This window comes from Python bivittatus, unplaced genomic scaffold (assembly GCF_059951505.1).
Source record: "Python bivittatus isolate LINGU-HERP-01145 unplaced genomic scaffold, Pbiv_v1 ctg000840_np1212, whole genome shotgun sequence".
NCBI classification, from domain to species: Eukaryota; Metazoa; Chordata; class Lepidosauria; order Squamata; family Pythonidae; genus Python; species Python bivittatus.
Window position 1 is genome coordinate 20093298 of NW_028277113.1, and position 24663 is coordinate 20117960.

At 37.7% G+C, this 24663-nt stretch overlaps 1 protein-coding gene across 12 annotated transcripts in view; it reads left to right on the forward strand.

The window, feature by feature from the left end:
* Nucleotides 1-24663, forward strand: part of LOC112540344 (uncharacterized) — a 542784-nt gene that overhangs the window by 409390 nt on the left and 108731 nt on the right. For 2 of the 12 annotated variants that reach the window (XR_015793963.1, XR_015793964.1), the window contains exon 1: nt 13327-13458. The exons of 7 other annotated variants lie outside the window; for them this stretch is intronic. The gene's annotated coding sequence lies outside the window, so the exon portion shown is untranslated. Of the gene's footprint in view, nt 1-13323; nt 13459-24663 lie in introns of those variants that run through there. 3 more of the 12 variants (XR_015793962.1, XR_015793979.1, XR_015793961.1) reach the window with 3 other exon arrangements.

The following is a 24663-nucleotide window of genomic DNA, read 5'->3' on the forward strand; positions in this document are numbered from 1 at the left end:
GTGAAAAATACTGTCATGTGTTCCTGGTAGAACACTTTAATGCTAGATTCAAATGTTGGCTTCTTCAAATGTACCAACTCTCTGCTTTGACGGGACAATGTGATTCTGGGTAGCCAAGATTCAATTCATTATTTAAAAATGGAATTGTAGCAATTTTTACATAGCTATCATTACTATTGCTGCATTTGAATGAGATTTTTAAAGTTTTTGTTTGCATTTTTGTTTTTGTTTTCTGTTTCTATTCATTTTAACGTTATAAAATAAGAACTTTTAAATGTGGAAAGGTTCAAAAATAAAAAGTGGCACCTGGCAAAGTTATAAACGACTAGCCTAACTTGCCTTCCAGGACAGTGATAGACATAATAAGAATGATCTAGTGTGACAGCCTATAGAAATAATTAAATGGGAGTAAACAAATAAGCAGCCATGTTTTCAAACAACATCTCAAGGATCAGAGTGTGAAATGAACATCGAATAGTGTTTATTTTTCTGTAGGAACAATAGCACATACGAAGGCTGCAATATCACCCAACAATTTTAATTAAAAATTTCCATATGTTCCTAAACTGCAGGGTATCCATCTCTCCCTATGTTTGTTAATAAAGAGCTCATTCATAAGGTCAGGAATATGAAGGCAGTCTTGGCTGCAGTTTTATTTGCTGCAGGATTTCAAGCTTTTATTAAAAATTCTTGCCTGGAATTTATGACTGAATAAATTTGGGATGTATTTATGTACCACAAAGGCAGCTTGGTTGGAGAAGATATCTTGATATCAGGATGAATGACCCAGTGCTATGTAACTGAAAACTAACTTCCATTGAGTTGAATGGGGTTAATCCTAAATTGCCACCGAAGCAACTCAACACTAAGTAAGACTGTGCAAAGCATGCAAAAGAGATGCTTTGCAAACTGTGTCAGTGCAAACAAAACACCCCTCCAGCAAGGTTTATCTAGCTGCTTTGAAGGCTGCTCCAGGCAATCTCTATGTGTGTGTGTATGTTTATACACTTCACTGGTGGTCCAAGTAAAAGTGTGATCTGTGGTAGACACAACATGCAGGCAACTGGGGTCAGCCTTCAAAGTAGTTACATAAACTTTCCCAAGAACATGGCTGTTATTAATGTTTCAAGGAGGGGGTGCTTTGCTTCCTTGAATGCTTTGGAAAGAACCCTTTTTATATGTTTCACACAGCCTTATTATTAAGGAATTACTACAAGAAGTTCATAATTGTGCAGCGCTCAGATTGTTCTCCCTTTTTCATAGTGTCAAAATTTGGAGGTCACCTATTACAGCTAAATCAGGCAAAGCTTCCACCCTATCTCTGCTTGCTGCGTGCCATTCTTTCTGCCTTAGTCTGCTCTGGAGTGGATCAGGAACATCCATGACACAATATTAATAAAAAATGTTTTCTGAAGCTTCAAGAACCGCTATGGCCTGAACTTTGATACAATGGGCGTAGAGCACATCTATCTTGAGAGCTCATGTGTGTGAGGGTTATTCTACCTTTATGGCCTGAACCTTGATACAAAGGGTGTGAAGCACATCCATCTTGAGAGCTCATGTGTCTGATGGTTATCTTAAACCATCAGGGCATCTGTCTCATGGAAGCAACCAAATCTGCCCCCTTCTTTTTGTGGTACCATCTGTCATCTGCTTTTCCACCCTCCTGCTCTCTACATTCAGTTTGGCTTCTTTGTGCTTAATTTCTCCATCATCTCATGTTTATTTCTCTCCACTAAACACTCCCAAGTTTGCTTCTGGGTCCAATTCAAGGTGTTGGTTATCACCTTTAAAGCCCTACATGGCATGGGACCAGGTTATCTAAGGGACCGCGTCTCCCCTATGACTTCAACCCGTCCCACCCGATCACGCAGAGAGGGCATGCTTCGGACCCCCTCAGTGAAAGAACTTCGACTGGCGGGGTCCAGAAGGCGGGCCTTCTCTGTGGTAGCCCCCGCTCTTTGGAACATCCTGCCCCTGGAGGTGCGATTAGCCCCCACACTCCTGGCCTTCCGTAAGGCTTTGAAGACCTGGTTCTGCCACCTGTCCTGGGGTGGGGTGGGAATACCTCAAGCGTGGGGATGGCTAGCCCCATAGAGGCCTTCTGCCTTCAGCCTCAGATTTTTCATCCTCTTGGTCTCTCCTTCTTCTTTTTAGTAATGTTTTAAATTAAGGTTTTATGTGTTTATATATTTTATGTTTTAATGTTTGTTGTGAATCGCCCAGAGTTCCCCCATTGGGGGGAGATGGGTGGTTGAAAAAAATAAATAAATAAATAAATAAATAAATAAATAAACACTCTTTTCTTCTGTCTCACAAGTTCCATCTTGTTGCATCCCAACCCTGCTTTTTCTCTTCTTCCCATGGTCCTCTTGGAATATGGGATAGAAGCATGGCATCTCATTCAACCCTTTTCCTCAGGCACCAAAACATATTGGGCCTATTTGTCATGAAGTCTTACTTGATTATTCTACATGAGACCCTTCAGTTTATCTAGCATACGATTTTTTAATTTTGCTCTTAACCTAGTCTCAATAATTCTGCATAAAAGGATCCATGATCAAGACTGTTTTGGTTTTCAGTATCGATGTTACCACTAAACTGCTTGACCTTTTTGTTTTCTTTGGCCCTTGGGAGATATTTTCAAAGTATTAGCATGCCTACCAGCTCTATTCTGATAAAATAATGCTGCTCTCTCTCTTTTTCCTTTAAAAAATCCATTCTATTTTGGTAAAAACTGAGCTGCGTGATAATAACAGTACACATGTTTGAAAAGGCCAGCCATCTCTTTCCTGCTTAGGTTTTTGGAAAGTCCTCCCTGAGACTGTTTTGTGCCTTTACTGAAGGAATTTAGTGCATCTTCCCCATTTCCTTAATGCAGTATCCATCAAGGCAATTGGCAATGTCTGAAATAAAAATAACAACCTGGCTATTGCGTACATCTTAATCAAGGATATTTACAGAAGAAATGCAGTTTCTGGAGCCTGACAAGTGCTGTGCTGAACAAGGAATTTTATTCTTTAAGAGACAGTCTTGTGATAAGTTGCTCAACAGATTTCATTCTTTTTTCTTCTTTTTTTTTTTACTGAAAAGACAGGTTGTAGACATCATGTTGAGAAAGCTTCTTGTTCACAAAGATTGTTTCTTTGTTTCTGTCTTGGACTGAATGAGTTGCTTGTGGGAGAAATACCTATCAGGTGCAATTCTAAGGGCCAGTGTACCTGAAGATGGCAGGAAAAATTGTAGCCTGAGTCCCAAATTCCATTTCTAGACCTCAGTGGTGGGCACTCCAGAATTAAAGTCACCTCTTAATCCCATTTTTCCCACAGAGCACATGGCTGAAATTGGCAAAACTGAAAATTAGCATTTTCACTTGTCTGCTTTTTCCTAATAGTAAGGGGTGGAATAAGTGTATTGAACTCAAGCCATCACACACCTATTTTGCACTTTAAACTCTTCCTGATTCCCCTGCCCCACAAGCCCCTTGGAGGCTGAAAATGGTCAGAAGGAAAAAGTGACTTCTAGTCACAAAAAACTATCCATCCCCTTTGCACTGTAAAAGTATACTGAAGCCAAGAGACTGGATTTAACTATACAGCGCTTATATTTATTTACCTGACTGTATGAAAACAATTACTTGACTCCATTTAAAAAATGAAAAAATCCTTATTTGTACTTTTCAGTGCCTCAGGTTCATAGAAATTATTTATCAGTTAGGAAACAAGCATTCTTATACTCAAAAATGGTTAAGCCAGGAAGAAGAAAATGGGAGTCTGCGTGGGGCAGAGTAGTATAGACTCTCGTATACACCTCACATTCCTCTGGAGAATAAATTGGGAACTATAAAGATACATTTTAGCTGAAAGGCAGACATATGTAATGTATTTTGAAGATTGCCTCCCTGTTTTTTTTTTTACATGAGTTTTTTTGATGCATTTCAGAGCTACTTGGCCTAAGTGAAATTAAATAGTGAAACTGGAGTGCCTCTGTGTGTGAGTGTGTGTGTGTGAAAAATGATGTGAAGATGACCTTGCTATATAAATCTAATCATAGAACAGATCATTTCCTTCTAGGACCTAAGAGCATACCGACATCTTAAGGTGATTAAATATATTCTGTACCACAATATTATTTTATTGCATAGAGCAAGGGCAGTGGCGTGCCACAAAAGAGTCAGCAACAGACTTTTTAAGGAGCTAGAAATATTTTCTGGACATGATCGATTACTGTTTAAATTGTTGGAAAATTACTGGGGGCAATTTCCAGTTTAGTTTACACCCAGCACACTCCCAGTCAATCCCTCTACCCAGATCAAAGCAAACACACAGGCCACTCATTTTAGCTAGCAAAAATATAACCCGATGTTTACTTATTAAACATCAGGAAACATCAGAAACATTTAACAGCAAAAAATGGGACAAAAATCAGGAAGGAAAAGGCATGAACAGGAAGCAAGAGATAGAAAGGGCAGATTAATAACAACTACAGGTATTTACATTCTCAATATCTGTTGATCAAAAGGCACAGAACTTTGCAGAGCCACTGGAAACAATATCCTGAGTAATTAGCATGGACAGTCCCAAAGAGAGTGGCCTTTGATTTTTCTAGCTTTAATCCTTTTATGTCCATAACAATAACAGAATAGAGGTGGAAAGTAGGATACCAGGTGATCTATTCCCTATTCTCCACAATAAAAGAAACAGTTTAGTGGACATGGATGATGTATCCAACCTAAACAAGGTTATATTCAGACAATTTTATGCTGAACTAACTTAGTTGTTGATACTCTCTGGTTACTACTGCTAACTGATATTACGACTTTGATTCTGCACTTAATAGAACGATCTGAAATTGTAACAAGGGTACATTCTGCATCTACATTTCATGAATATGTATGATCTTTGCATAAAATAGGCAGGAACTCATTATTTTTGTATGTTGTTTAGATATGTTTGATGTCTGACTATCAGTGCTATCAGGTCCTCAAGATACCTACAGTATGTGCCAGGTCAGACTCAGAAGCTTTATGATAGATTCCTATTGACTGTTTTGTTGTCCTGATATCAGTTGAATTGGTACAGTAGCTCCAAAAGTCCTATAGCACAGGCAGAAACATATGATCTTCCATGACCCTACTCTTAGCAACATCCCAGCAGGATGCTGAGCATCAGTTCAGCAACCTCTTGAGGACCACAGGTTTCATGTTCCTGGCCTACTGGATTCCTAATGCCTACTGTATCCTTCTTTACTACAAGATGAAGAAAGTAAGTTGTCTTAGTAACCCCATCATAATCCAGAATTTGAGACCCATATGAATTGGGACCAAGGTTTGTATTTCTGTCTCAGGCTTGAGCTATTATTGGTTTGCTCATTCATCAACATTATTTTCACTAATCAACCACTGATGTTTGAAACAGACAGTTTTGTGTATTTGTTTAGTGATGGATCTAATGGTGATAAAGTTATTAAATTAAGCTGCTGCAGTGCTCAGTGCCTGGTATCTGCAACAGTTCTGGAATATCATGGCTTTTTCCACCCAAACAAATATGTTTGCAAATTCTGATTAGTTTTTTGGGCTTAGAGTGATTTGACTTTTGTCTGAAATTAATTCCACAAAGCTATTTTTTAAAAACAGAACAAAGCATCAACTGAGAACTATTTCCTAACACCTAATTGGATAGCTACTTAATATGTTCCCATACAATCAGCCAGGAACAGAAAACTGTACCTCTAGTTATTTTGGACTTCAACTCCCATCATATCCAGACAACAGAAAGGAAAGTGTTTGTTAGCTAATCTTGAAGTGAGGCAAGCTAGGCACCTCGGATGGGCTCAGGTGAACACCAGCGCACTGTCTACTTTCTTGAATTCAGAGAATGCTCAGATTTGGGCAAAGACGATTTCCTCACCTACTGAAGGTTCCAACAATGTGCTGGTTGACTACCCTAATCTGTGTTCCATGCCAAAAGAAATGTTTTCTAACAGATAAATTGCCCTTCAGAAATAACCAGCTTACCAGATCTAACTGATTTGATCCAGAATGCTATTGTGCAAGAAAGACATTATGGGCAGCTATGCGCTTGATTCAAAGACACCCACTACAACAAACCACAGATGTTAAAGCTTAGACGTGACTATAAGAGGCTTCTAGCCACTAAGAAGGCCCATTTTATGGTCCCTATATGGTCAGATTTAGAAATTTCAGCCAAGGGGTTCAATTCAATCATATTCTGGAACACTGTATCTGGCATCCAGAAGGAACAGAAACTCTTCTTTGACATTCCCATCCCAGCCTCAATATGGGAAGAATACTATGGTAATTTATTTGCCAACTCTAACCAGGCCTCTTCCTCAACTCAGAAACTTGAGCTTCCCCCTCTAAACAAATTGCTTCCTTGGCCACTAGTCTCAGTGGCAGAAGTAAACATATCATACACTCTCTAAAATCTAAAAAGGCACCAGGTGCGGATTTTCTGCCTGCTGAGCTTTTTAAGTCATATATTGACTGGTAGGCCCATTCCTGGCAGGCCTGTTCTCTCATATAAATAACACCAGTTACATTCCCATGGGATGGGAATTGTCTACTGTAGTCCCTATATACAAAAAAAGAGAAAGACCCCAGAAATTATAGCTCTATAAGCCTAATTGACATAGTGGCTAAGATGTATGCCAGATCTCTCCTAAGCAGAATAGAGGACTGGGTGTATGAGAAGAGATTGGGTGTACAATATAGAATCTTTGTTGGCCTTCGTGTAGCATTTGATTCTATTAACAGAGATAGTCTGTGGAAGAAACTGGCTGATCTAGACACGGAACTCAGACTCCTATGCCTGATTAAGGCTGTCTACACAAACACCTGTCTGAAAGTCCATACAGGAGTAAATGGCATCCTGACACACAACATACCTACTACCAATGGCATTAGACAAGGAGGCATCCTGGCCCCAATGTGTTTAACCTCTATCTCAACGACATCCCAGGATTCCTCTGCTCTCAGGATGTCCATAAGCCAAAGATACTTAATAAATCTATCCACATTCTTCTGTATGCGAATGATATGGTCCTTATGGCACAATCTCACATTGGCCTAAGGAAACTGCTCCAGAAGTTAGATGCTTACTGTGCCATTACCTCTCTGAAAATCAATAAAGCCAAGACAAGTTATGGTATTTGGACAGGGAACCTATAGAACAAGTCATCTCTTTCTCATATCTAAGGGTAGTTTTCACCATTACGTGGTCACGGATAAGCCATCTTCAAAGAAGCACAACAAGGGCCTCAGCCAGCTCTAAAACACATCTGAAATTAATTATAACTACCCAGGTACCCTAGTCCCTATATTAAAGGGCTGAAGTAACACACATAATGACCTATGGCACAGAACTGTGGAGACTGTCACAGTCATCGTTGCTCAAACAAACCCAGACCTGTTTCCTAAGGCCCATTCTAGGAACTGACAAAAACACACCAGCCTGTGCAGTTAGAGTTGAAACAGGCATTCACCCCATCCACAGCTCTACAATAATTGAGTTTTCAACTAATGGTGGAAGATACTTTCAATGGACCATGATAGATTACCAAAAAAGTGTCTTGTTGAACAGTCTGACATGACCTACCCTATCAGTTTACCAACACCATGTCACTCCATGGATTTTCACTTCCATATTTAATCTCAGTTGGCCATCAAGCTAACAAGATTCAAACAGAGGGTTCTGGATATTAGTGCTTAAGTTGACACAGAGACACTTGCTAACATCAAAGCCTTAAAATGGCTGGTTCAGAACAAAAAGACCTTTCAACTAGAAAAATATCTAACTCTGGGCCTGACACAGGGCCAAAGAACAGCCCTAACCAGAGCAAGATTTTAGCTCCTAGATTCTATGGTAAAGCACAGGCAATTTCATACTTATCCAGAAAGGATATGTATATGTGGCGCGCCACAAATGGAGGACATCACTCGGATCCTCTTTGACTGCCAACTGCATGATTCAGCCAGAGAACAGCATTTAAAGTCACTAATTGACAGGAGAGCCCATTTGGACCCCATCAATAAGATATTTTACTTCCTCCAAGGTGCAAACACATGGACAGTAAGCAAGACTGCCAAGTTTAAAGCAATTTAACTGAGAGCTATCTATCTAGATCAGATTGGGGTCAACTGCCAAGGGGCTGATCTTACCTGATTATTTCACTGAATATTTTTATATACCAACACACTGTATTATTTTATCATTTTATCTGATATGGTCATTAGACTAATCAATAAACAATCAACTCTAACTGTAACAGCTCTGGAATATCATGACATTTTTTTCAAATATATTTGCAAATTCTTATTAGCTTTCTGGGCTCAAGCAAGATCTGGGTTTTTTCTGAAATTAATTTCATAGTTATTTTGGACTTCAACTCCCATCATACCAGTCAATAGAAGGGAAAGTGTTTGGAAGAATTATAATCCCAAACACCAGGAAAACGTGCTAAAAATATATTACAGTTCTAGACATTGTTATACTGTATATCAGAAGTATAGATAATACAGAACCATAACTCTGCAAAAAGATTTTTTTTTTGGTTTGGCTTTGTTTTGCTCCATTCTTTGTTGTTTTCATAAAAGAACATGAAAAGCAATGGCAATTTATTACGCTGCTATAAAACAACTTTTAATATAGAAACACAAGAAAGCAGGTTTCTAGATGGAATACAAAACAGAGTAGTAATGTACGCACGGTGTAGTCATGTTGTTCTATAACAGATTACACTGTGCCAAGTTTTGTTTATATTAGTGGGAGAGATGTCAGAAAAATTGTTCATGTATAAAACATCTGAATCAAACATTCCTTTGTAATTACAATGCTTAAAGTACAGCAAGGATAACAATTTGCATATTTTAATCTAGAGGTGAGGCACCTCTGTCATATAACAGCTTGGCCCAGGTCAGGAAGGATAAACAGAAGAGAGGCAAATAATTGAAAGGCAATTCACAGGAAAATGAAATTTGTCTCATTGTCACTTAAGGATATCTTCTCACCTGTCTAGACGAAGAAAGTCAATTTACAAATGAAGCAGGAAAGCTAGAGGGCCATCATAGGAAGACCAAAGGCTAATTTCCTTTTTAATAAAAAAAGTATGTCTGTGTTAGAGCTGTACATGCTTTGAAAATGATTCAGAGGAAACTCTTTGGATTGTGCAATATACTTCTCTACTATTCCTGAAAGCAGCCTGATTCCCCCCCCGCCAGACTTCTGTGCAACCTGCAAAAAAAAAAAAAAAAATGCAGCTGTTTCAAGAACTGCTTTAACTTTAATGATTTGGCTGCTTAAAGCAGTTTTTTTTTTTCAAGAGAAAAAAGCCTGGAAAAGATTACAATGCTTTTAGGAACAGAACAGAGGTGCTGTGCTTATGAAAGAGCCAAGACACCCCATGTATGTACAAGTTTCCCTCACTTTATATGGATTTGCTATTACGTGATTGATCATTTTCATCCAAGAATTCGTTTGCCAAAAAGATCACTATTATGAGATTTCTGCCAGCATAGTCATTTACACCAAAAGTCTGTAAACATGCCAAGACTTCTTCCTGCCAAAACTGCTTCAAGATTTACCCGCCAAACTCCCTTTCTGCCCTCACTCATGCATTTACCATCACATTGTGCAGTTGTTCTAGTTATGCATCCTGTCTCTTACTTATTTCCATATCTGCAGTAACTACAACAGTTACTATAAGGTCAAAACATCCATCAACCTCTTGCCCAGCCCCCTTACTCAAAATCAAGATGAAAAGCAGCTCCCTAACATTGGGAATAAAGTTGGACATATTACATCGCCCCAAAACTGGTGAAGGATCCTCAGCTCTAGGACAAGCTTTTAACCTGGGCAAATTTATTGTGTGCAACATAGCGACAATGCTAATAAAATTCATAGTGCTGGGTTGCGTTCTACCTCTTTCCCGGCATAATAAACGCACACATTAGAAATCCAGTTGTAGAAAAGATGGAGAAAATGCTTTTATCGTACCTAGAACATGAGACCAGGAAGAAAATATATTGGAGTAATGTAGTGTTTGAGAATAAGGCTCTAAAAATTTATGAGCACATTTGTCAATGCATTTGGGTTACAGAATGTGACACCGTACCCACCCCCCTCTTTTTTCCCCACTGGTTCAGTGTCCTGTATTATGCAAATTGGCTTTATGCAAAGTTTTGAGGGAACATAACCCTAGCATGAAGTGAAGGAAGCAGGCTTTGGTGGTGGTGGTGATGGTGAAACAAGGAGTAGAGTTCAAACTGAGCCCCATTTTTCAAAGGAGATAGCACTATCCTTTAAGCACCATCTATATAGAGTGGATCAAAAATTTGCTTTCCAAGCAAGGTTTAGAGGACAATAAATACTTAATGAAATAATTCTTTATGACATATGGCCACTGAAGGCATGAAGGCAGCAGCAGATTTGAACAATAGTGAAGATTTCTCATTTGAAACAGCTGCAGCAGCTGTACCCCTGGCTGCCTCATAAGGATTTTGTGATGATAATTGGAAGCTTTTTCTCTTCCGTCCTGAACTTGCCAGTAAAATTTAAGAGTGTTAACTTTTTTTTTTTCATATTGGACTAAGATTTCATTTGGAGATTGCATTGTAAACCATGAGAATTTTATCTTTCCATTTGGTGTTTGGTTGTCCTCTGGGGACAAAAATCTTGCTGAAGTTGATAACTTTTCAGTCCAGCTGATTTGCATAGAAGAGATTTCAGTCGGAGAATAATGTCACAGTTCTGTACTATTCCTAATTTTCAAGGATGAAAAAAAAAAGGCAGAAAACAAAAACAAAATTTCTCTTCCTATGGCTAGAATAATTAAAGAAGTTTTAATTTTCATTATGTGAGACTACTCACCTGACAGTGATACTTTAGATGCTTCTCTAAAATGGACATGGCTTACTGATATGAGGCTCATGCAGACATTTTGCTAAATGTGAATTTCAATATGGCTAATACATATTACGTATATGGCTGTATTACAGATATGGCTAGATAATGTTGATTTCTTTTTAATACAAAGAGAATCTTTCAGTATGCATATGTTGCCTTTCCAAATCAACATTTTGAAACCACAGTCTAAATTACTCAAACGAATAACAGAATTTAAAAAAAAAATAACATGTAACTTGTAATAATTTCTAAGCCACAAAAAGTAAAACAACAAACATTCAATTAATTAAATTGCTCTGTCACTATTTTGGGTGGATGCATTTAGCTTGTTAAAACTTTTTTAGTTACTCAGATACTATTGATTTGGGCTTAACTCTTGTAAAAAAAAACCCCAATTTTTGGCATCTCAACTTGTCCGTAGTAATTTATTTATTAAGAACGTTTCTATGCTTTCTAATAATGAGAACTCCAGATTGAAAGGTGTGGACCACCTCAAACTGCTTCTGGTTTAGAAGATTTATTCCTGAAAAATACTGAACTCCCTCTTTGAAATGACATGGTCCAGAAGAGGTTCAGCGAGGTCCAGAGAGAAATGGAGCATTTCAGAGTTCCCTGGAACAATCCATGCCCAGATTGATGAATTTTGCAAATCCCTTGTTATGAATCTTTCTAATGTTTGAGCTAAAGTGCATCTATTTGTCCTGCTCTAACTGGTAATCCTTATCCTTTCATAGGCATGATGCCAGCAAATCTTATTTATTTTATTGTATTCAATTTGTAGATGGCCCAACTCCCAACAATTCTGGGTGGTTATCCATATTTATGATGTACAGGGCACATTAAGGAAAGGGACTGGTAAGTTCTCCTGCCTTTATTTCCCTCCCCACAATAATTCAAGCCCTCAAGTATACATAACAATGACAATTTTTTTTAAAAAATTACAAAGTGAAAAATACAAATGTCCCACACCTGTGAACCACACCTTCAGTTATAGCATACCTTCCTTCTGTGCCAGGCAGAACAAGTAGGTCTTCCATATTTTCCTGTAGCCCAAGAAGGTCAAAGCTGGCATGATTTCTACTGAGAGGGAGTTCCAAAGAGTGAACATGCCCACTTCTGAGACATTTCAGGGACAGAACCTGGAGGAAATTAACTCTACTTGATTTTGCTGGCAGGCAGATGGATACAGGAAGAAGCAGTGAGATAATCTGAGATAACCAGGTCTGGAGCCATATAGGGCCTTACAGGTGAGAACCAACACCTTGAATTGTACCCAGATGCCAAAGGCAACTGATGCAGCTCCTGAAGCAGTGGGGTCACCCATCACTGCCTGGACTGCCTCATTCTGTACCAGTTATAGCTTCTGAATGTTCTTCAAGGGCAACCCCATGTAGATGCATTACAGTAATCCAAACAGGAAGGTGATTCAATTCAACCTATATGAATGCACAACTTTTTCATGTTTTCTTCAGTGAAAATAGTCAGACAGGTAAATGCACAGTACAGCCCCTGAAAGAGAAATGTATGCTTATTGATTTGATATTTTTGCTCCTAGCAGTTTAGAGATTCTTGGTAGGTTACAGTCATAGCAATTAAAAGCCCTTGTAGAAATTCAGTTATATAGCAATTAACAATAAGTAATAACCCCAAATTAAACCAAAGATAGAATCAAACTAACCAACATAAAGCAATAGAAATAAATGGTGAATTCTATAAATCAGTTTTGTTTTTAATAATTTCCTGACGCTTAATAAGGAAGGAACTGATCAGATTTGAGGGAGTATCACCACCATCTTCAAAAGTAGTGGTCTGCGCTTGAATCCTACAGAAAGTAGACCTTTAGTGTGATTTAGCAGAAAGTCCTTGTGATAATACATAACTGGTTAATGGAAAGAGCAATACTTTAAAGGGAAGCTGGTTTCTGGTTTTCTTCAGCTGATGCAATCTTAAGGAACTAAACACTGAAGACAAAAATTGAACAAATTAAAAAACAGAAATTACTACTTACAGAAAGCCTGAGTGATTCTAATGCTAGACATTCTAAATAGCACTTTGTGTTTCAATATCTTTTTTTTTTTCCTCAGAAGAGGAGGTGGAATGGTTAATTTGAATTACAAAAAAAGCCCCGATATAACCCCCACACATCAATTTACCTGTGAACAAAAAGATTCACACAGAGAAAATGGGATTTGGAACTATTTGATAAATTACTGCAGACTACTTGAATATTCCATTAGCAAAATAATAGCTCGTTATGGAACCCAGAAGAATGTAGTGTAATTATGATAGCACTGTCCCCCACTAAGGGGTGAGAGGAATGCAAATGTTAAAACTGATAGCTATTTAAAAACTGCTTGGTGATAAGCTGCAAAACAAGGGGAGGAGGGGGTTTCACAAGGATTTCTTCAATGCTAATTCTTCTCACTGGTGAATATATTCTCGGCAGCTGAAGGTCACGCATTGGATTTGCACACTCATTCTTTCCCTTTCTCCAGCAAGACACTCTTATGGGCGTATAGCTGTCTATAATGCACAGGTAAATATACCGCTGTGAGATAAAAATCTAAAAGAATCAGTTAGATGCAGAGAAGGATCAATTGGATGATAGTGATAGCGTGACATTTCTCCAAGTTTTAAATAGCGATCTCTTTTCCCTGGGAAAATGAGATCCACTTTCAAGTTCTCGGTTGCAACTGTTACTTGCCCCTTTAAGTTACTAACAGACATCCACTTATTCCTCCTAACCTTCCCTCACACAAATTTGGGGATGTATTAAAAAGTCTTTAGTGCCATAGGAATTTGGAGATTGTAGAGTTAGAGACAGCACTTTGAATGTGGAGGAAGAACTCTAGTATTAGATCCCTTGTTTAATTGAATCTGATAAACCTGGATCCCCTGCTTAAAGCAGGGTTATTTATACCAGATAAATAATCCCCTTCCCAGAGCTCACAATGGAGACCTGTTGGCAGGGGGTGGTGAATCAACAGCAGAAGGACAGCAAATATTGCTCTTTCCTGGTTCTTTATTAGCTGGGCTTTGGACAATTGGCCCAACTGCAATGTCCCATTCTGATTGATAACATTTTCTCTGGTGTACTCCCATCCTGGGTTGAATGGAATTTAGCCTGACTCTGAGCATTTTGTGGTTCAAAGGAAGCTATCACAAAAAGGAGCAAATTGCTCATATTTCATGAGTTTAAGCAAGATTCCCTCACTGATGTGCTAACCTGCATTGGAAGAAAAAAAGGCAGTGTCATTTATTGATAAAGGATTTCATTTACAAATCCATATCTTCTCAAACAGGTTTCTGACATGAAAGTCAATGAATGGATTCACACTGTACTCTTAAGAATAATTTGTTTTAAGCATAGTTTGTTGAATAAGGCAGACGGGTTGGGTTTATATATCATACTAAGCCATAAATCAAAGAGTGTCTGCAAGGGAGGAGCCAAAATCAGCAAGGTGGTAAATGACATGTTGCAATGTAAACCCCACCCTTTAATATGTATATCAACATCACACACATGTTCAAAAGGGGCGTGGCTTGCATTGCGTTACTCCATCTGCCATCTTGCTCATTTTGACCAACCCTGCTGCATATTACTGTTCATATATCTCAGTGGCTTGGTTTGTATGGTACACAAAATTGAAATGAAACTGATCATGACACAGCTTATGACTAGGTGTGAACCTAACCAATGCCATAGCAGTCTGAACATAGCCTTATTCTAACCATGGAGTAGACTCATAAAGGCTCTGATTTTGCCTGAGTTGGTATCTTCCAGATATGCATTTCCATTAATAAATGAAATATATGAACCAATGTTACTAGTGTTAGCATGATCTATTCTCAAATAAATATTTCCACGGAAATGTGTATTTGGATGAGGCTTGGAAATTTGAATTTCTCTGTACAATAAAAAAAAAAATCTCTGTAATCAGAACATCTAAATTCCAGGTTATGCAGGAAGATAATTTAATTGTTCTTCCATTAATGAATTATACTAGCTTCACCTGGATAGAAGAGTGGACTACTATTACCACCAGAAATGTAGCTTTGAAAATTAAGTTAGCTCAAAAAAGCAGTATGAGGAAATTGTTGACAGGCTGACTACATAACAGTTTTGGGCTTAAATTCCTAAGAACATTTTTCTAAAAATACTTGTAGAAATAACAGCTCCATATCAATATTATAAATGATATGCATTGCAGAAAAGAACTTGTCAATTTTTTCCCAATATAAATAGAAACGTCCAATATGATGGGTTAATGAAAATGTAACAAATAGCCCTTCTGTTGCTCCTTGTGGAAAAAGGATAGTCATATTTCTTCAAGGCTGCAAGAATGGAAGCTTCATCTGTGAAGTGCCAGAATGTTAAATGTGGCATTCAGTAAACTACCTAGGAAAAGCTAAACACTGCTAATCAAGCCATTTAATCTTTTAAAGTTAAGTGCTGCTGTAAGAGAATAGAAGGCATAATTAATAAGTCAAGCTGGGAGAGTGTGGCTGTTATTTATTTATTTTTAATCTGGTAATAATACATGAATTTTTAAAATCAGAAAATGCGAACTTCATCTGTTGTGAAATAGGTAAAATAGGTAAAAGCTCCTGAAATTCAAAGCAAACAAATGAAGTGTTTTGTCTTAAAATACATATATACTAGCCAGCTGATGTGCATTTTGAGACCTTGTGGAATGACTGAGGTTGGTATGGGATAAAATAACGCAAGATTCTGCTCAGGATAAGTTGACCGAACTTCCAAACAAAGGGTGGGGTAGAAATAAATAACCCACCAACAAGGTAACCTGTTTGGCATCAGAAATCCTAACATTAGGTGTTCTTTGAAGAAGTTAAATAAATGGTGGGAATGAACTTTCATCTTATCAAACACGTTTTAACGCATTGTGTGGCAAGTTGTCGGTGGAAAGATGGGTCAAAAATGTCAAGGTGGCAATCGATCAAAGCAAAGTTGTTCCCCCACCAGCAAGAAGTGTTTGGTGGGAGGGTCAATGAATCCAGGAGGTATCATCAACCACTTTCCTTAATGTGTCTCCCTTTAAAAGACTAAGGACAGGACCCCCACCAGGCTTGTTCCTGTGGCAGAACTGGGCTTGGCAATCCGGACAGCAACTTTTATTTATGCCAGTATACTCTTCTGCCAGTTCAAGCCTGGTGAAGAGCAGTTTAATGGGGCTTTTGGGCTGTGCCTGCAATATATGCTCCCTGAAATGGGAAAGTACCACCCTTAGTGTGAATCCATGAAAAGTGTTCTTCCCACTCTGGTAGATACCAGGAAGCAGAGGAAGTACTCCTGAAAGAAGCAAAAACAGAAAAAAGAGGAAGAGGAAGGAAAACCTGATTAACCAAATGTCAGAATTCAAAACAAGTGTGTAGGCATGGGTGAAACAAGATCTGATTTGAACACATTTTCAGGTTTTAGACTTTAGTGGGCTTTGAGCCTATGACAAAGGATCCGGCTAGCTAGTATCACTTCTGAAAATGGCAGCATACAAACAATCTCAATTAAAAATGTTAGTGCTATTTATACCCCTGCCGTGGTTAAGTCTCCTAGTGAAACTAAGAAGCAAGGCATATATAATATGCATATGCTGAACAAGGCAGTAAATTACTATAAAAAGAGATTCAGGATAGGTGACCAAACAAATAGAAGCAGACGGATAGCTTTAAGAGAAATTTGCCAGGCTTTATAAATATTTTGATCATTGTTTTTATTTTGGGCAATGCAAGTCTTATTGGAGTATACAACAATACAGTATAGAATGTACGTCATCCACACTTAAAACTGTCAGTGGAAAGTGTCTTTTTTGGGGCAGAGGGTTGGCTGTTGGGGTTCAGCCCTCAAATATGTAGCTGATTCTGTTTTCTTCTTTGTTTGATGATGGGTCCATTGTCATGCCTGTTGGATACCTCATCCCCACCCACCTTCATGGTGCAGAATATACCTGGTGTCCTACTTCCATCTCTGTTCTTCTACTGCTGTGTACATAAAAGGGTTGAAGCTGGAATAACCAAAGGGGGGTGTCCATGCTAATTATTACTCATAGGATTGTCTCTTGTGGCTCTGCAAAGTTCTGTGCCTTTTGACAGAGATATAGTTAAGGTAGATAGTTCCTATTAAGTCCTCTTCCCTTTCTATCTCTTGCCCCCTGTTCATGTTCCTCTCCCTGTTTTTGCCTACATTTCCCCCCATTTTGCTAATAAACTTTTTCATGTTTGTTAGTTGAACTGAATGTCATGTGTGCTTGCTCTGATCTGGACATAGGGGTTGACTGGGCGTGTTCTGAGTGCAAACTAAACTGGACATTACAGTAATTTTGCAACAAGGTCCAATGGATAATAATAGCTTTGGACTATTTCTGCATAGGTCAGCTGTGATACGACATGGCATAGGCATATGTTTATTATAAATAAATGGGATTCAGGTAAGAGATTCTTTGATAGGTACTTCTGCACTTCCTAGGAAGAGCACCGAGCTTCACAACTCACTAGATGAGCATGGCGACCCCATGACTCAGCAGAAGTCTTGGTGACTGAAGAAGAAAGTGTGATTGCTGGCTGCAAAAAAGTTGCCTGTTCCATTCTCCTGGCACAATACTGACTCCCCCTCTCAAAGAATATCTTCCCCGGTGATCTATCAAAATCAGAGCTACCTTTTTCAGTCATGCAAAGATAATGGCTAAACTGTCTGCCAGGTTGTCACTAGCATGAAAGAAGTGGCTGCCGTCTGCCTCTTTATTAGCTGGTGAATGTATTAGTTAAGCTTTACAAACTTATCAGGATGTCTGTTCTTCCAGCTGAACTAATTTTTTTCACCATGAGGAGGGTATTACGTTTGGTTCAAGAATACCTGCCCTTTCCATGAACCTTCACTCATATCTTCAGGGCTTAGCAAAGTACAGAACTGCTTCTCCCTCGTCCAATTCTGCTCATCTCTGTCCTTGTCAGATCTGCCTGGACTGGCCTGAAAAAATGTCACTCCTGAAAGAAAAGCTGTTATTTACCCATTCCTCGCTAAGTTATTGTGTTTCCTTTTACAAACATGAGATGAAAACATGAGGTGCATTACCCCCAGCCTTGTGTCTGTGGTCTACATTTTTGGAATCTTCTTTGAAGAAGGTTTAAATGTGTTTTTTCTATTCCAGTTAAGTACCTTGCTGTAAGCTGTGCTACACTCACTAGTGCACATTCTGGGACAAGAGTCAGCAAAAGTTCACTCCCCCTGCTTGGGTTTAGCTTTAGAATTAATCCAACTGATTTGAAGGAGGAGGACGATCCTGCCTCCTGCTTCACACAGAATGTGCTGAAATCACTTGCAGAATGATCACATAGCTGTGTCTTAAGAGGCTGTCAGCTGAGCTCCAGTTCCTGATTTTTTAAAAAAGGAGCCCTAGGAAAAAATTAAACATGGGCAACACATTGGCATTCTAGTGAAATGGGAGATAGCAACTTGACCAGATCTCTGTTTGTGACAATTTCCTCATAGCATGAGCAGATGCATCAGAGGACAAAGAACATATATTGTTAATAGTTGCAGGGAAGGGGGTGTCTCCGTTTGCGTTATCAGCTGTGCTTGCCAGAATTCAGTAACTACACAGCTATTAAAGGTGAAGAAGCCCTGTCATTTCTTTTGCATCTGAAAAACTGAGCTCTTCGCTCTTAGCATCCACAGCATTAGCTTCAGGACTGGATAAACAAAGCTGGTGTTTTAGGCACAAGATTTTTAGTATCAAGAAAGAGCAGCAGATTGTAATTTTTTGTAATATTTATGTGTGTGTGTGTGTGCATGTATTTTTGTTACTGCCAACATGGCACAAGGTGCTTATGAATGGTTCTATTTCATGAGTAAAAATCTCTCTTTTTTAATAGTAATTTTATTAAAGATTATAATTACAATAGTAAAAACTAATACAAACTAAAGATCGAAGAATAAAAAGAAAGAGTAGAAGGTACAGAAAAAAAGGAAAACGTTGAAAGAGAAATAGAATAGAAAAAAAATTAAAATATAGTAAAGAAAAAGAAAAGAAATATATCAAGAAGTGACTTCCCACCTTCATCAAAACAAGTATAAACAATTTTAGTAACTTATCCTATCCTCTTAAAATATAACAAATGACCTCTTCTTCCCATATTCCATCTCTTATCTATAAACAAATCCATAAAACCTCATCATTTCAGTCCTGGCGTTAGCAGAAGTCCTTTAAAGGTTAGCAGAAATAATAACATATCTATTTTAACCTTGACCAAATAAACCAACTTTATATTCCTTCCTTTTATTTCTAATAATCTTAATCTTTAGTCCATTCAAATAATGTCATAGAACTTCATTTCTTTTCATTTCTTCTTTGTCCCTCATGAGATTCTTCAAAACTTTAACCAGCCTCTTTTGTAAATCCAATATAGGAAAATTATCCACGTCATTTTCTTGGTTTATTGTTTGTATATCCGTTTTAATTATTAAAACATCAGCCAGTTTCTTTTGTATGTTCAGTGTAGCATCTTTTTCCATGTCATTCTTGTAGCCTGTCATTCACTTTCAACTCAGTCACAATCTTGTCAGGTAATAACATTTTTTAGACACAGTCTTTCCATAGAGGCAGATGTCTCTGCTGATACTATTGATATTAACTTCTGAGTCCATTTTTCAAAAATATCCTTCAATATGTCCAATGTTAGAATATTTTGCTCCATTCTGTAATTGTAAGTTGAGTTTATGTGTTCTTCTCCTTTAATTGTAATCTTTAGTTGCCTCTAGTCTTCACTTTTTAAATTCATACTATTTTTTTTAAAAAAATATTCAAAACAAAAGCATTTTCCCATGTGAAGAATTCTTCATAATTAATTCCAAAATCTTATTTCAGATTTATCTGGGCCCTTAGTTCATTTGTAACTTTCTAAAATCAAAGTTTTAATCACCCTTTTACTATTTATTCCAAGAAAAAAAATCAAATTCTTAAACTTGTAGTTAAATCTTTCTTTTGCTAAGAATTAAAGGAAACTCGCCCAGCGCTGTCAGACTTGTTGATCCAAAGGTTTCTAATAGCTGAAAAGCAGTTAACAAGCAATTTCTGAAAGTGATTAGAAAAGGAGGTATGCAAACTTAGTGTCCTTTCAACGGTGCCAACCAATTCCCTTGCCTTGGGCTCTAAACTCACCAGAGACCACTGTCTTACAGTCTCCTTGCAAGGAGCACTTGTGGGCAATCTCAAATCCTCTCCTGGTCTGGAGAGGTTCGAAGAGCTGGTGTTCAGTCGACCATTTCTTCCTCCAGAAGTCTTCATGAGTCAAAATCCTAACTAGCCTTGGATGCTATAAATAAATAAAGACCTGGTTATGCCAGCAGGCCTTGGGACCCCAGGGGATAGGTGAGTTAGTGAGGCGGCTCCATTATTTTTAATATCCCTTTGTCTGCTTTTTTTGTTTGTTTTAGTTGGTTTTTATATCTTCTAATGTATTTATGGATTGTTTTAGCCTTACTGTATGGCTCCCAGAGTCGCTTGCTGGTGAGATGGGTGGCTATATAAATTGTATAAATAATTAAAATAAAAAATAAATGCCATGAATATTTCTTTGGGCTAGTTGTGATTTTATTCCAGTTATCCCAAGTAGCTTATGCTGTTGAAGTCATTGGCTGGTTTCATGCATTGCTTTAAGTTATAATATGGTTTCTTTGATTTTGGCTATATGTGACGTATGAACTGTGATTTGAAAACCATCGTTTACAGTTTAATGTGTTGGGTGAACTGAATTGGTTGCAGTTATTTCAATAATTCTTGAAAACTATGGTTTTGTAAAATGTCCATTGGGTTATAATGAATTTGGTTATGCAAGTTCGCTTAGTAATAATGATTTGGGCAATAAAGATTTGATATCTATTAATTTATTATATGTTTAAGATACATGAGATTTGAGCAATGTCTTGTTTTATACTCTGTGTTGATGAGGATCTGGATTAAGTGTCTTATTCATATGTGATAACTGAGCCATAATGTACATGCCTTGGGTTTGGCCCTGGGATTTGTAAATATTGGTTCCTTTGTGGGGAGGAGTTTTCATAAAAACAAACCACATTCAGGAACAGCATTAAGTGTTAAAACTGGTGCTATTTGACAAGTGTTTGGTTGTTAGATTTTTTTTTTTCCTTCGAAGGCTTGGGTTGAGCTTGCTGTGCTTGTAAATGCATACCAAGACCTACTCCTACAAAATGGTGGACTGAACCCCTTTTAAAGATGGTTAGCGGCTAATGCCACCTCCTACAGTAAAGTATTTTAAATGAATAATCTGTCTTGTAACACGTTGCTTCCATCTGTCAGTTCTGCATTTTAATGCTGGCCAGCTTAATACAGCTTTGAGAAAGAAAACTACACCAAGCCCACCTCTAGGCGTACCCAAGAGCAGGAATATGAAGCAGGACTTGTTTGCTCTATGAATCCTCAACTAATGTGTGCAAATCTTATTACTGAAAAGAAAAAAAAAAGGAGGGAGGAGTGCTTAAGCTCAGCAGACATCCTGGTCCAAAATTCTGGAACCTCCTACATGCATGTATACACTTCGATCCAGGGGGGCACTCGGTTCCCAGGTAGACTTATCTTAGGCCATTTAAATGTTGAAACCACCAGCAGTTATTTTTTACAGATAGCGAACCTAAGGACACAGTCATCGCCTGCATTATGTTATCAGTGAACAGGGATAGATGAAAGCTATAAGGATAAATAAATGTGAAGCTATAGCTACGGACCGGGTGCCTGCCCTGCACGTCCTTGTGGTACTCGACTGATTTCTGCAGGGATTCTCACATTTTGTGATGTTATAAACTGCTAAAATAATAAATCAATTTCTGTGGAACACTCCCCCACACAATAATAATATTGATGACAATGCAAGTGGCTAAACAAGTGAGCCATTGTTACCAGTGGCTATTGAGTGGTGAGCTTAGCTCTTGGTTCCCTTCCTAGCTCTGAAAAGCCAGCACTGTACAGATGCAGGCCCCATCAGGTCTCATACCATCCTGGATATGGGGTCCTTCTCTTCCGCCTTCCCAAGTCAGGGGTCTGCAGATCTGGTGCTCCCTGACTGCTCACCTTTCAATTGTCACCCCCCCCCCCCCGCTGCCATTTGCTCAGGTCACTCCAAGGATTGCAGCCCTGGCTTACAGAACGAGAGAGTTTAATAATTCCCCATATCTATTGGATTCACAAGTCTTTATCTCTTCTTTTACTTTTACATGCTTTCAGCTCTACTGTCTAGATGACTTACATTTTCAGTGTGTGGTTTTCTAAAATTACCTTTGGTTTATTGTTGTCAGTTTATTAAAAAATGGAGAGAGTGCAGTGATTTATTATTAAAATTCCACTGTAATTACTTCTGCTCTCATCAGCATCACAATTAAGTTCAATACTGAATACTTTAATGTTATTAAGATTAAGATACTAATAACTATTAAATTCTGGCCAACATAATCTGTTATTAAATTAAGCAATGGGCCATGGCTGACTGATTATGGTCATGGATATAGTCACATTTCTAGTGAATAGAGAGGCATAGTGATAGAGAGATTTGTAGGAGAATGGATTAAAATCTGGCTAAATATGTAACCCTGATAGCATTCACTGGTGCAACATAATTGAGGTGACTTTGCATTTCTGTAGAAAAACTGGATTTTGTATACGCCTGCATACATACATAAGCACACACAGAGTATTTCACTCTCACAACCTTGGATTTTTCTATACAGGTAAGATTCTGCAATATATAATTCTTGGAAGCTTATTCTGAAAACTGTGAACCATGTCTAGGGATTGTGGTGATGATATATCTAGAGAGTGACAAGTTGGGAAAGGTTATTGTAAATTCTTATCATCAACACTAAAGTGTCTTTTCTTTCCAAATTTCTATTTTAAAAACCAGCAAACAAAAACAGAACAACAATCCAGTCATTTTCTCAAATTCTTGAGTATTACATCTTCCTTAGATTCTCAGAAGCTAAAAGCTGTGTTAGATGAAAATTGATGAAAATTTTCTGGAGAGATGTTCTACAGAAACTTAGTGGCTGATTTTCTTAAAATTCATCCTGAATTAAAATTTATAATTACTGCAAATTTGAACGTTCTGCCTGGTTTGATTTCCTTTTCTTCTTCTTATCTTTATTACCTGCATCATAGAAAGGATATCTTGTTTATGTATGCTTAAATATGCATAATACATGTATATATATTTCTTGGATACTTCTGAAAATTCCTTGGTATGTGATGGGGTAATGGAACTCTTCCTACTTGTGTGTGGCTTGCTTTGATGTGATGGTCTTTGCTAAGCTCATGTGTTTTATGTAACATATCCCCACTAGCATTTTTTATATAAGCCTGTTATGGACATGGACACTTTGGCTCTGAGAGGTTATTTTCAACAGAATTAAATTAGCATGAAAATAGAGGATCAAGAAGGATTGATGAAGAACATGGGTTTTAAAACTGAGAAGAAAGTAAAAGATCTGGGTATCACCATGGCAAACATGAATTGTATGATATTTCAAAATAACTATGTTAAGACATGGGATGAAGTTAAAAAAAGATATGTTAAGATGGGAGAGATTACAACTGTCATTGCTGGGGAGACTTGCTGTGATAAAAATGAATGTTTTGGCTAGAATGAAGTTTTTGTTTCAGACAATACTGGTTTTGACAACTGAGGCACCATTTAAACAGTGGCAAAAGGATATATCTAAGTCTGAATGGCAGGGAAAAAAACACAAGTTAAATATGTGTTGCAAGATGCAAATGAAAGAGGAGGATTGGGTTTACCTGATTTGAAATTGCATTTTGCAGCTTGCTATTTGGTTTAGATGAAAGAGTGGGTATTGCTGAGAAATAGAAGACTTTTAGAATTAGAAGAATGTGACCTGAGATTTGGGTGGCATGGATATTTGTAGTACGATAAAATCAAGGATAATGTATATTTTAAAAATCACTATGTTAGACTTGCCATATTGAGAATATTTATTTATTATTTATTTATTTAGCAAATTTATTTAGCCGCCCATCTCACAAAAAGTGACTCTGGGCAGCTTACAACTAAAATAACAGTTAAAACCATATCACAATACAAAAAAAATCAGACTTAAATAACAACAAAAATAAAAACATAAAGAAATAAAAACATAAAAGAATCCCAAGATAGCAGGAGGACCACCATCATTTAGCCTCACACAACCACTTTGCAGGCTCACCGTGGGATATGGAATATGGAACAGATACAAATCCAGACTGTGCCCGAAAACACCTTTGTGGCTGTCAGCACAAGAAGCATTTTACAAACAAGAAATAATAGGCAAACACAAATGGTTAACATACCATGAGATACTAGAATTCTGTCAAGGGGAATACAAATAAAATCAAGAGAACAACTGCTGTCAATGGTTTTCTATTTACAATTATTAGAAAGATTCAAAGTAGACAAAAGAATTTGTGGTATTGAATATTCTAAGACTGACTTTGAAATGGAATTGTGTACAAATGATGAACGTGCGATTACTAAAATGTAGAAACTTTTATTGAAATTTGAAACAGAAGAACTAGTGAAAGAATGTATGATAAAGTGGGCTAAAAATTTGGTTATAATATACAGATTGAACAATAGGAAAATATGTGGTTGAAAGGATTGAAATTTACACTATATTATCATCTTAAAGAGGACTTTTATAAAATGATGTAACGTTGGTATATGACAC